A 15,143-nucleotide genomic window follows, 5' to 3' on the forward strand; every position below is an offset into this window, starting at 1 on the left:
TTCATATTTTACCTTAAATTTGAATGTACTGCACGTGACTGATTAGTTATCATTTTCCTTGTGTTCAATATTGTATCATCTTTTATAAGTAATCATGTTTCACCTTCATTCTTGTATTCCTGTTACAATAAAGTACACATTAGAAATTCACACACAAAGAAAGAGCATATACACGAATGGGACAGCTGAAATGCAGTGGATGTTGATATTATCCAAATACTCCTCAAGTGAGTATATGCTACAATAGATGCATCTAATTTGTTCACAATGAGATCAGGTGCTCTCAATATATATACTTGCATTGAAGATATGCACAAATATTAGTGGAGAATTTTATAGCCATGCATGGTTAGAAGTGGAAGATTTCACAAAGCACACGCAACAAGCAGTGGAAACATGCACAAGTGCAAGCACACAAAGATTTGGAAGATTCCACAAATAAGGAAAAACAATTTCTACTATAAAAGTAAGATAACAATTTGCAACTCAATTGATGGCTATTAATGTACTACCTTTGTAAAAATTATAGTTCATATACTTGGACTGGAATTAGATTGATAGATCAAAACTTTTCCGACTGAACAAAACTTGGGAAAACTTGGCAACACAAGCTTTTTTCTTCATCAACGTTTTGAATCACATTCCATGATCCATTATTAGGATGAACAAGCAAGAGAAGAGAAATGAGGGTTGAATAGCAGACCTGCTAACTATCATTTCTCTTCTTTTGCTTGCTCATCTAGATGATGGATCATGGATTTAAATGTTGATGAAGAAAAAAAATTACATTGTCTAATCCAGAAACATTAAATCTAACATTATGGATTGTGGAAATTTTGTCTTTAAAACTTGGGAATTTAAAAAAATACTGAAATTTAAAAATTTGACGAGGGTCTAGATGTAGCACCTCTTGCAAAATCCAAGGTTAGTTCCCAATTGAAGGCTTTTGAGACAACACGAACCTTCATGGTGCATGCCATATTTATAATATCGAAAAAGGCAAAAATTAATCTATTTTAACTCCAATTCACACAAGAATGCTAAAATGTTGGCGTAATCTTTCCCTTGGGATGGATAAGGCTTGCAAAGCTCAAGACCCATATTTTTATAGTGCTTTTCCCACGTCCACTTGTTATAACTGCATGTTGTGATTTTTTCACCTGAGCATACTCGTGATTATTTGGCACATTAACTCACTGAAACTAAATTGGAATTTTTTTGGCAACTTGGGGAGTTTTTCCTACAAAAGAGAAGGCAAAAAACACTTGCAGATACTCAGCAAGTAGTCAAACTAGAGTAAAAGTTATCACCAACATCCCCCCATAATAGTTAGATTGTTAAAAGTACAGAGACTAAGAGTCACTGAGTTTATTGGTAAGTGACATGTAACAATCATAGCCTTGATTGGTTTTTCATTATGAGATGGTGACACATTGAGCTCAAATGCATGAATCACATTTCTTACATTTGTTGGGATTATGACACTAGTCGCTATGGAACTTCACTCTACTAGGACCACAATTTGCCATCCTTAGCATGTGCTAATGCAGTGGTCTCATCTAGCCTACATGCATTCCTGTGAATGGATGTAATTCTTTAAATCATAGACAAGACTTGAGGGTCCACCATTACTAATACCCTTGTTGCTGGAAAATGGTACAATCCCATGCCTTCACCTTTGAATACTTGGAAAAGGGGTTTGCCTAACCCTAGTGACAATTCCTTAGATATCTGCACATCTTGAAAGTTGATGAATCTCGCTTTCATGGCCTTTGTACAGATGTTGTTGATTCGATCTTCTATCTTGCACTATTTTAGGTAAAGTATGCAACTGTAAATCATCAAGCAAGCATCGTGATGGTGGACATCAATATTATTGGTCCACGTATGCAAATAATTCTGCAAACACCATAGGGTAGCCCACTGCGTCCATTGTTCATCCAACTACCTTACTAAAAATCGTAAGGGTCCCTCTCGATTAAATACTAACTTAACTTACTACAAATAGTGTGTGAAACAGAGTCAAACAAAGGCCAAACTGAACCAAACGAAGAGCAATCCTGAACACTTCTGACCTCCGGAATGGGAATAAGCCTCCTACATTGCCAACTTGGACTCTCTAATCGTCTGTCTTAGCCTACAAGGGCCAATAATAGGCTAATCCAATCATAAACCATCTCATCCCAAAAAGGGGACATTATAGTCCGCCCACCTTGAAATTGCTTGCCCCCAGGCAATCTCAAAAGAAAAATAACACACTAGTCCACCCGGGAAGAACTGTGTAATGTCCCTACTGATACCAATTAGCTCCTGTAACACCAACATCAAAATAATTGATAGTACTTGTTGAACCAAATCAATACCAATAATTGGTGTCGTAGGAGGAGACGACTCAAAGGGAAGCAACTTAGAAGGATGACAAAGTTTACTTCCAAAAATTGTGCAAGGTGAACTGTCATACACACTATCTAACACATGCACTATTGAACTATGCATTCGAAAGGGGTCATGCACATGAGGATAACAAATAAAATTGTAGGCACTCGTCACTGTGTAAACACCTGAATACTCCTCTGCAAATCCTGTCTCAAGACCCAATGCACTAGAAGGGTCCCAAACGCTATGATCAATACTCATCTCAGGACTGGGGTCAAGAGAGTGATCAAAATCTAATTTGAAAAGGGGATTATCATAAGACAATGCAACATCTGCCTCAAACAAGGGATTGTTCACAAACTGAACAATACCTCCATGCTGATCTAAATCATACAACTCTGAACCCACATTATGTGTGCTATCATCAGTGCACACATCAACAACTAAGGTACTGCTGCCATTTACCTCAAAAGATGGCTCAATTGGTAAGGTGGAAGCTGCTGATATGACAGTATCTTCACACGCTTCCACCCCAAGTGTAACTACATGTCCATCCAAGTCACGGCTCTGGGATTCATTGCCAACCAATTAATATTTGGACTTTACAATATAAGGGACATTTAAAGAAATAAAGTCAAATATTAATACATAAGTTATATCTTAATGTTATATTTGCACTTTATAACTTGAGGGTCAACTCATCATAAAAAGGGGGCCATTTATTCAATTAAATATGGGGGTCCAATATTAATTAAATGTTAACATATTTCCTATGTATGAAATGAAATAACATTTTAAATGTTATTAAAATGCTTTTTCTTGGAAATCGAACTTGAGGAGAATATAAGTTTTCCCAAGCCAAAATCGAATTCATTATGATATTGGCATTTCAACTGTATTTTGGAGAGCATTGAGATTTAGAGAGACCAAGGGTTTCTACAGGTTTTCAGAGCTTTTTGGCATTGGAGTGCATAGCTACTTCATTGTAACAGCAATTTGAGGGTGTGAAATATTCATTTGAAGTTGCTTATCAGTTGGCTTCACTCAAAGGTCAAGATTGTGCAAATTGGTGAAACTATCAGAGGGTTTGAATGCTTTATTCATCCAAAAGTTTGAGAGAGTTTGTGGAATCATATCTATTTGACTAGTCAATCGATTTAAGGTCTGTTTGGGAGCAGCAAGAAGGCTGTTACTATTTATTATACAAGTTGCAGACCTAGGGCAGGGACAACCCCACTCAAGGAGGGCTATTTTGGTATTGGAGGCCACCAAAAATCTAAATAAATTCAAGGAGAATTGCTGGGAGGTTGGAAGTCCAGATGCCTCATCATTGGAGTCAAGAGCAAGGACATCAAAGAGAAATCGAATCATCAAGCAGGCTGCTATCATTTCCAGCAAGCAAAATCAGTCTGAAACAAATGACAACAAACTAGAGGATTCATGACAAGTGTTTGACGATATTCTATGAGCAATAAATCAATTATAGCAAGGGATACTACAAATATTTTTTTTTTTAAAAGTGTGGTGAGGATCAATTATTAAAGACAAAATTAGAAGATCAGAGCCCTTGATTTAGATGGATGCTCAAGATAAGAAGCAAAATTATAAAGTAATATTTATATTAATTTTAAAGGATAAGGATAGAATATTTTGATATTTTTGAAACTTAAAGAAGCTACAATTGAAAAACTATAAATGTGTCATTTTACACTTACAATGTAATGAGAGTTGATGCCAGACTCATGTTACAAAAGTTGTATCATGTTCCCTTTTCATAATTATTTTATTAGGGAGATTCATAGTGCATCTTTAGTTATCTTAGGCCATGTGATAAAGTTAAAGTAATACATTAATAAATATTTCAAGTGCTCTAGACGCTTTATTTTGTAGTTTTATAAAGAGATGACTAACTAGTAAGTTCTCATTTCTAGCACGTGTGTAGGTATGGGAACTAGAACTTGGTATGGTGGTACGGTAATTTTTTCCCCTTGGGTACGGGTATGAGAATACATATATTAACGTTATATATATATTATAAGAAGTAGAACATTGATACTGATAATTGCCAATAGAATATTTAAATATCTCATATTCATAATTTGCAAAACTGAAAATACTTGTCTCAAATTGTCATACACAATGAAAATCCAAAGTACAATCAATATTTAATAGTTTTCATATTCTTCATCAAAAGCAGTAATATCAACATTTGGTTCAATTTCATTTAACCATGATCAACTAGATTGCCATTCCCACTAGGTGTCTCTAGTGTAGAAAGTGCCTCATCTATAGAGACTTCAACAAGCTGTTCAATTTGTAGCATGTAAATCACCACACTCAGGGGTTGGATTCCAATTCTTTGTCACACCCTCATTGTATTTAGGTTTCTTATGTGACAAGATATGAAAGTTGGAGTGTGTATAGACCAAATCCTTTGCTTTTTTGCAGCCAAACGGTTGTGTTGGATTGAGTGGATGGAGGAGTATGTACTCCAATTCTGCTTAGATGAAGAACTTGCAACTTGTGGAGTTTGCATACAACACTTAGTATTTAATTTTACATTTGTAAAATTTTAAACATAAATTATAAAATTGTATCATTATAAAGCATTCAAATCTAATATAGAGCATATTAGCATTGAATGAAAATTGAGAAAACTAAAAAATAAAAAGATGCATATTTGGGAGAATATTTTAATTGCAAGATGTAATGCCCCCATTTTGACGCCTTCCATATCGTCGGCTTTTTCTAGGGTTTCTTGGAGGTTTCCAGTTCACAAGGATTGTTCATATTTTCTTGATGAACTTAATTCATAGTTTCAGTAGGTACCATTGATAATTTTGCTATTTATAGTAAGGGCTTGCATGGTACTATTCGTTCTGGGTTGGTTAGTCAATTCAAAGAGGTGTTGCATTGTTCCCAATGAGCTCAGAGCAGTTATTGGAGTTGTCTGACATCTTTTGGAGGGATTTCGAACAATCTTGTTCATACTTACTATTTATAATAAGTGTTAGGTAGGTCATTAGTTAGCTTAACTGCCAGTATTGCTACTTCTAGATTGTCAGTTATTGGCAATTGCGGAAGTTGATAGCGTCATGGCGACTGGAGTTTTATGGATATTATATTAAATAACGTTTAAATAATAAAGTTAAATTAAATATTTAACGTTACGCTATTTAATATAATAAAGAGACTTTGGAAAATTATTTTATAAAGTGATGTGATAAAGTGACTTAATAAAAGTTATTCTATAAAGTGACTTTAATGGTGCTTTGAGAGACATGGATATTGTAAAATACTAAAAACCACATAATTAAAATGTGCAAACCCTAATTAGGGCATTGGGATGAAAGCTTTATAAAAAGACACTTGGGATCTCATTTGCATGTACTTGGTTAATTTATTTTATCTTTGAGAAGTTGGGAGCTCTAGCTTCATTTGTAGGAAATCTGAGGATGAAAACCCTTGAAGTTTCTCAGTGGTTTGGATGAAAACCCAAATCCATCTTTGGCATGGATTCACCATTGTGCTTCATTTTTAGATTGTTGGAGGTTTCGATTGGAAATCTCTCTTGAGGATTTGATAGGCAAAATTTGTGAAGTCTCTTTGAGACAAATTTTGGAGTTTATGATTTTTGAAGAATTTAAGACTTTGTTTGAAGGTACTATAGTGATTCCGTACCTTGCTACAGTAATTCTGTACTTGCTACAGTGACATGAACAATGATGTGAACAGTGCCATGAATAGAGACATGAATAGTGAATTTTCATTAGTGTTTTGGAATGGTTAGCTAGATGTCCTTGCACAAGAAGCACCCAGCCAGCTACAACAGTCTCTTTTGGTAGGTTTTCTGATTTTTTTCAACCCCAATGAAGTGATAATATTATGTCTTGAGGGCTGTCCAACAGTTCTGAGCAGTTTGGAAGGTGTTGTGCGAAGATTTCAGACTTCATAGCCCTGTCTTTGATGCCCAGATTGCTACAACAGTCATTTACTTTGTGTTGGAGCCTTGATAGCGACTGAGTATTAGTTTGCAAGGACTGATTTCCTGATCTGAGCAGTTTAGTGGGCCTTTCCCTTTGTTCTGGAAGATTTTAGATGCCATTGCTGCCTTTGGAGGCTTGATTTCTATCATGTGAGGTTGCAAGACATTGCTGTTAGTGATTGTTTAAACCCAGAAATCTGTAACGGACCTGTTGAGTGCCTCTTTGGCTGCCACTCTGAGGTTCTATCATTGCTGGAGCAGTTTATTAAGGGGTTGGAGTCTTGGAGAACCTTCACATTATTCGTCCTAGTCAATGTTGCTTGATGGTTGGATGTGGATCAGAGATGAGCACTCTTTTTTGTGTTTGAGGTTAATACCAGGTCTGCAATACTGTTTAGAAATCTGTTTGTAATGTTTTGAACACGTCTCATAAAGATGAAAATAAGACTTATTCTAAACAGCATTTATCCTTTATGTTATGATGCAAATATATCATGTTTTATGCTTGTATCTTGTTTGAATGCAATCTGATTGAAAGCATTAGCAAACTCTCTTCATTGAACACATTTGCAAATACATACTTTTTAATAAAATATTCAGAATAGGTGGGATATTTCACAAGAGGCTGTAAATAAGTGGAACATTTACCATTTGGATACCGCCACTCATCAACACTTGCTCAAGACAATACCTTGGATATCTCTATTTGGAAATATCATTCTAAATGTAGCCTTAAAGCTAAAGCAACCTCCCCATCCCTATATGGTGGCACCCTCCAGCAATGAAGGTACCTCTTTGCTATAATAGTTTGGTGACAAAGGAAATGCTAAGAGATGTGAGGGGGTGGTCATTTTGTTCCAACGATCAACAATAATCTTTTGCACAATTTAGAAAAATGTTTTTGTTGGGTCATGTTCCTTGGCTTCTATTATTGCTCCTTTTTTCTCCACCATGGAGCCTATGCCATCACAGATTTCACCCAAACATGTGTGATCAATATCAACATACCTGATCATGTTCATGACGGGCTCAGTGAAATCAAAACTGTTATGTCCCCATTTTTATGCCGTTCAGTTTTGATATGGATTATAAAATGATAATTCGATGTTGTAACTAATTAAGGAGAGGAATACTCCTTATATAGAAAATTACCATTTGATATTGTCCTAATGGAAATGATTGAAAATATAAACACGAAAGACAGAAAGGAAACTTTCTAAAAATAACTAAAGGGAAAAGACATGAAAGGAAGTTTCCAAATACTAACTAAATGATTAAGATGACCATTATATCAATATTACAATCTTATATTAATACCCTCCTTTAATGGTCATTCTACTAACTAATCTACACAAGATGTGACATAATTTGTATGTCATTTGGCCATGAATGCATAGAAGGCTGCCCACTTCTCCTCTAAACACTCTACGACTTGAGCTTGTTGTTGAGACCCTCCTTGGTTCTGTAAAACTTTTGGATATGACCAAGTTTACCATAATCTTTCTACCACAATCCTTCCCACATGATCCCTTTATCCAGAGATGTTGACATCAGCTTCTCAAAACTTGCATAAAAAACCCATCATGATTTTTTCCCCCAAAAATCAGAAAACCTAGACAACAACACCCTTCATGACCTCCGACAGAGAAAGAATTGATGATTTTTGAAGAGAAAATCGTGCAAAACCCTCCATGGTTTTTTGTGAAGAGAAATTAGAAAACCCAATCACAATTTTTGAGGAGAAAATTGTACAAAATCACCGAGTTTGTTCAAAAACTTTACTTGTGGCCATCACGAGTAGTAAACAGAAATAAAAATTCTTTGATTTTTGTGGAAAAAATAAAGCAAAACCCTTTTATGATTTTTGTGGAAAAAAATCATTTTTTACTAAATTATTTTGTCAAAAAAGAACCCAAGCTCTGATACCATGAAATGATAATTCAATGTTGTAATTAATTAAGGAGAGGAACATTCCTTATATAGAAAATTTTAAGACGATCTTTCCATAACAAATACGAGCGAGAAAAGAAACACAAAAGACGTAAAGAAAACTTCCTAAAACTAACTAAAGACGAAAGATATGAAAGGAAGTTTCTGAATACTAACTAAATGACTAAGATGACCGTTATATCAATTTACAATATTATTTTAATAGATTAGCCTATCTATTGAGTCTCCGTAGGCTAATGTAATGTTTTGTAGACCATTTAGGTTTCTAAAGTTGCCACTTTGGGTGTCATTCATCAGAGTTCTCCTTGCCTGTGCACTATCAGCTTTGAGGATTAACTTCCAGAGGTTTTTCAAGCTTCATTTGTACATACATACTATATTTAGTAAGTCACTTGGATATTTGGTCCAACCTTACTAATTATAGTAAATCACTTGTTTGGTCAGAGGGCACTGTGGTTAACCTAGGGTTGTTGGCAGATTTATTGAATTGATATTATAATGGCTTTAATTAAGGATTTATGATTTAATTTAATTATTATTAAAGTGAAATATACCCCTTAGTTTTTTTCAATTTTTAAACACAACAATTTTTCCCACTAGTGTTAGCAAAGATGAAACATTGGAAAGCATTACATGTTGGTGGTTAGACCAGCCACTTCCACTTTTCAGCTGGATAATGAAATACTGAAAAGTAAACAACTACTTTGTAATGTCCCCTAATGGGACCCTCTTATATTCTGTCCTAGAATCACAATAGAAGGACATTTATGTCAAATAAAGCTTGGTCTGGAACCTTCTTCAGTTTTAAGGGAGAAGGGCGGACTGTAATGTCCCTACTTTGAAATATAATTTAATAATAAATAATAATAAAATTAAAATACAAAAGAATAAATATAAAAATAAAAATAAAAATATAAAAGAATATAATTAAAATTTTATTAAAGTTAATGAAAGGTCAAAAGGCATGAAATGATAAGTTGCGACTTCCTCAAACGTGAGATATAAAAGGGAGAAGAGAAGCTCATTTGAGGGGGGGGGGGAGAATTTGAAAAATGAGAAGTGCAGATCTGATTTAAATAAGAAGTGCAGATCTGATTATGAAAGGTTGTGTCCCTTTCAAAGGGCAGAAATAATGAAGAGTTGCACTCTTTCAAAAGGTGCTAATGATGAAAGGGTGTCTCTTGCCAAAGGGCATGCATGATGAAGAGGTGTGACCTCTCCCTCACATTGAGAGATATAAAGGAAAGGAATCAAAGCATCCAATAACATCACCATGGATTGATCAGATCAGAACTGTTATTAAGTTACAGGCAGTAACATCTTTGTTCTTGGTGGTATGCATGTGGATGAGCTGAGTATGTATGCTTGATATATGAAACCTGATAATGTTCTTATGCAGAATTAATAGTAATATTAATATGGACTGCAATATTTATGACAGTCATACTTAATTTCATATATATTCATAATACATAAGAAATTAGTATACTTATAGTCTAAATCATGTTATTGTTGTTAGTATTTAAGAAGATGGGAATGACATGTTCCAAAGAGGGGCAGTCTAAATCCAAGCAATAGGTTAAGTCCCAAGATAGGGTTGGGGATCAACGACCCATAAGCCTTGAGGGTATAGACCCAAGATAGGTAAGGGCTTTGATTTTTAAACTTTGAGGGAACCTATTGTATTTGGTCTCTAAGCGCTTTGGTAACATAGATAGACCCTTCTCCCTTAAAACTGAAGTAGTAGCAGGGGCTGATATCTATATTTAAAACTATGAATAATGAAATTAATCATCTAATGAGGAAAATAAATAAGAACTTGTTAATAACTAATTGAAGAATATCAATCAATTTTAGTATATTGAAATAGATCAAGTAGGGGACATTACATACTTGGCGGTATAACCAGCCACTTCCACTTTTCAGTGGGGGGAAATTACAAACCAAAGAAGGCTCAACCACTTATGCAGTGGGAGCAATACAAACCAAAAGAAGACTCAACCACTTATTCAGCGGGATTAGTATATTATTAACTGGAAACAAACACTGGGAAAGATAAAACAACTATGCTAGGCGGTAAACCAGCCTCTTCCACTTATACAGTGGGTATTGGGAAACTAATCAAAAAAACATTTGCTGTTAGTACTACCAGCCAGCATTATATGGAACATCATAAGATGATTAGAGCATGAAAATGTGAGCTTCTATCAATGTATAACCAATAGAAAACCAGAGTATCAAATGGAAGGAAAGGAACAAGCATGAATGAGCATAAACCAATGACACCAAATTGCTGCTGTGTGTGAACAGCAGGCTGTATGCCTTCAGATCAGCAACCAAGAAACTCTCCGAGCATCCAAAGCTCACCAATGTCCACTCCAAGCAGCTCCAATGTGTAAACAACCAAAGGAATAATGACCAAGAAACCCTCAAAGACTCCAGGAAACCCTTCCTTGCAATGCACTTAGCTCCCACATAAAGTACGGCCCAGCCTTAGGGACGATTTGCTCCCAAAAATCAGACTCTCTACCAATCAACCCTTGAGCTCAGGGGATGAGACGCTTAGTGAATAGCTTTCCAACAAGCTCCTACCCACAAAAATCCGTTCAGTCAATCAAGAGATCTCAATACATCCTCTGGAATGAGAATGCCCTGCGAACACAGCTAGGAGTTATATTTTCAAACTTGAAGATTGTAAAAAGCTAGGAGGTATTCACCCTCGAAGCAACGTTCTGGAAACATACTAGCAGCATTTCGTTGCATAAACATTTGATGATCAAAATGAGGAATAGAGCCCTGTATTTATAGATAAAATCCCCTCAAATTCAAATTCAAATCCCTTCAAAAGCAATGTCCAAGTGAAATGAAATGAATTGTCATTTTGGACGCCCAAGACAAAATATTATTTGACTTTTAAGCCAAATATTCCTCAAAAAGTGACGCCAACAAGCACATGTTTACACACTTTAAAAGATTTAAATCTCTAATAAAATATTTTAAGATGGACGCCCCAATAAAGTAGAAAATAACTTAAGTCATTTAATTAATAAATGACTAAGTCCATTTGATCATATAATCAGGCTGGAGAAGCTGAATCCAATCTGTTGGCTAAAAATATAACTAAATCACTGGATCATCATGCCAAACTGGACTGCTAAAAATAGTTTGTGCTACATTGGCTCAACCCTAAACCCTAAAAATAGTGTCTCCAAACTCCGTTAGGGCACAAACAAGGAAGCAACTATCACTTACTAAAAATAGCAAGTCCACCAAAAGTGATCAGATGGAGTTGCATGTCACATAGTTGCGAAGCTCTCAAAATACCCAGAAAAACCCAGAAAAATAAGTTGTCCTCGCCCTCACTAAAAATAGTAAGTATATATACTCCACTGATTGCTACACATGTACCATCATTGCGAAGCTTTCTGAAAACCTAGAAAAACTCCACGAACCAAAAATCCTGTTTCCAACAACTGCTTACCCAAAAACCTCCAAGAAGATGGAAACCCTAATTACTACTCCCGACTAGCTTACGGGCCTCCGGAATAGGCTAACGATCTACTGAACCGATCACTACTGAGAAGGGGACATTACATAAAGTCATACTTCTATAATATTAAAAATCAAAAGTAACTTATAATATAAAGTATAACCATCTAATATTATTAAAAAGTCAACTTATGAAGCCAAAAGGAGCGCTCAACCTTGGGAAATAAAGTGCATCAAAAGCAAATATTAATTTAAGTGTTTTAATGATTAAAAAGGCCCCATGGGAAATCGTGCCCCTTGGAGCGTGATATAAAAGCTGAAAGACTTTGGTGCTTGAGGAGAAACAAGGGTTTCTAGAGAATTTCAGTCTTAGAGAATGAAAACTCTCAGGGATATGTATGTCTGTAGGTGTGAAAGATCACCCAAGGACATCTTTGTAGGCAGCTTTAATCAGAGGTTGCGTTTGAGCTTCAAGAATTATATTTCTTTAGTAACTAGTACCTGCTAGAATACTTGCCATCATTGTTAGCTTATTTGCAAGCATCGTATTGGAAGAATCTGCGCAGTGCTTTCTGGGAATCATTTCCAGTCTATACAAGGGTAGATTCATTTCAGCATTTGAAGGAATTGGAACATGTTTGAAGGCCGATCAGACTTGATACATTGGCTGATTGCTTAGGGTTGTTGTGCATGATTTATGTCAGCTATATTTCATCAGATCTGAAGCAGCAGTTATATCACGTCTATATCAGCAACTACATTGCTTTGCATGATGTCATTTTATGCCTAGGGAAGAAGCAATCAACCAGGTATGTCTTAGTCATGTTGTGTACTCAAATCTGTAATTTGTAGAATCAATATATGCATTTTCCTGCAGTTATACCAGTTTGATGTACTCTGTATCAGATGTGATTATCAGTATTATCAGAACTGCCGTGGCGATAATATAGGCATATTTGAGCATTAAATTGTAGGTATAAGTTTATGCAATTATTTGTTTATCTTTTCTATGCAATTGTTTATGTACTGACATTGAATACCTTCTAAAAAAGCATCCGAAAAGGTATAAACACTCAGAAATCAGAATTCAAAGACTTTACACACCAACTGTTTGACAAAATGTCAAACCAATCCAATTGAGTTTCTGGGCAGAATGTCAAGGGGTTCTTTTTAGGAAGTAAAGGAATTGGTTGCAATTTGGGGTGGGTTGATACAAAAACATATTCCACATTTGCTGACCACTCATCATCTAGGATCAATACATTTTTTTGGGCTCTTTTTGTGCTTGATTGCCTTTATAAACTCCATAGGCTGTTGATGACCATGGAACTCAAGGCCTCTCGCACCTTCACAAGTTGTTTAAGATGGATGTGTGAGATGCAAATTGAGTTTTGACAAGCTAACATGGTATAAAATATACATGTCTCATATTAACAATAAAAAAATAAAACTAAAAATTAAAAATAAAATTTAAATTACCTTCAGCTACTCCAATTTGGAGAAGGTTGTAAAGATGTCTTGTGAAATATGATGATTAGACATGACATTTGGATCTACTCGTCCTTTGTGTAGATTTGTTTGACCCACTCAATTTGTGTGCTAATCTTTTGCAATATCAAATTGAGCAAGTGGACTACTCATGGTGTCCAAAAAATATGACTATATATACCTTATACCATAGACCCAACTTCCCTACAATTTTTAGCATTGTTCATTATGACTTGGACAACATTTTCAAGCCCCTCCATTTCAAGGGACTCTATGAGGATATTGTCAATGAAACTTGTATCTTTTAGTTGCCCCTACAACCCACTGTCTTCAAAAATACTCTTTTAGGGAATATTGTTATGACATTAATCAATGGTCTATTGTTGCAATCTTTCTATCCATGTATCCTTGATTACTCTCAATGATGTCTCTATTGAAAGCTTCTCCTTCACCAATAAGGTGGTTTGCACCTTTTCATACCTAGGACTAACATACTTAGGAGTTGTATCGCAAAAGGTCTTCACCATATTCTGCCAATAAGGTGATCTAACAATGTTGAAAGGAAGCCTATTGCCATACATGCACTGAGAACTGCTTTGATTTGCAACCTCCCTCATTTCAATTTTGATGGCCTTGTCCAATGGGCCTCTTTTTTGTGAAATTGAAACATTCTCTTCTTCAGATGATGGTGGCATTGGCATGAAAGGAAGTGGTGCAAACTGCTTTGAGAAGCCACTAGGAGGTTTCTACGAGGTTCTCTTGGTAAGAAGATATGGAAGAGTCTTAGATCTATTATTTGCCTTGTTGGCATCCTCTTGTTCTTTAATATAAGCCAATATTTGTTCCTTTGGTAACACTTTTTGTTTTGGCCTTGGACAAACTCTTATTCCTTGTAAAGGAATGACACTAAAGTGAGATCACACTCAAAAATATGGGCTCTTATACTCTTTTCCACCATGGCTACAATGTCAAAGAAAACCTCCACCACCAAGGTGTTGAATCATTGTTGTATCTTGCCAAAGAGGCAATATTTCATCAAAACTTAAAAAACTCCTTTCATTTTGGGAAACCAAACTAGAACTTCTAATTCTAGCCATTTTGTATGAACCAAAAATAAAAATCATTACAAATTAACAACACTACAATTGCTTTTTTTTTAATTAAAAAATCGAAATTATAACCTCTTATTGTGCATGAAAACTTCAATTTTTTTTGCTAAATTTACTTTTAGAAAAGGGGAAAAATAACTTTAAAAATCTTGAAAAAATTATGAAAAACTTGGAAAAAAGGAAATATTTACTCACCTTTGATGGCTGTTTACCTTGTGCAACAATTCCTAACTTTTTGGTGCAGGTCTTACTCCCCTGTGGTCCTCACCTTCGAAGAAAAATGAAGCAACCTTTAAACAAACAATGGCAGCTTGGAGGAAAAAAATGCTTTTCTTGGTGCTTTGTTTTAATCAAATGAGTTGCCAACATCAAATTAAGTTGTCTTAGGGTGAAATTATGCATTGATGGGAGAGCATAGATAAAAAAATGTTTTTTTTTTGGTTGAAAAGTGTGCCCTTTTTGGTGTCCTAGGTCGTGGGTATGCTTGGATATGCTTGGATTCTCCTTGGGCATGCATAGGGTATCTCATGGGTGCTTGGGTTCATTGTGGGTCTTTCACTAAAGGACCTAGAGAAAACATGGGAACCCAAGCAGTAACTTTGGTGTACTCGGGAGAGGACATGCATTGAACTAGGATCCATACCGTATTGGTATGCATACCTGGACCAAATGCAAGGTACATGGTAACATAGACTTACTATTATTATTTTTCTTAAATGTGGGCTAAAATGAAATAATTTATCTAA

General features: G+C 35.4%; 1 protein-coding gene across 2 annotated transcripts in view; it reads left to right on the plus strand.

Moving 5' to 3' along the window:
* The window catches only part of LOC131067462 (WD repeat-containing protein DWA2), a 201,723-nt gene that overhangs the window by 19,997 nt on the left and 166,583 nt on the right, over window positions 1-15,143 (plus strand). The window lies entirely within an intron of this gene.

Source organism: Cryptomeria japonica, chromosome 3 (assembly GCF_030272615.1).
Source record: "Cryptomeria japonica chromosome 3, Sugi_1.0, whole genome shotgun sequence".
Classification (NCBI taxonomy): domain Eukaryota; kingdom Viridiplantae; phylum Streptophyta; class Pinopsida; order Cupressales; family Cupressaceae; genus Cryptomeria; species Cryptomeria japonica.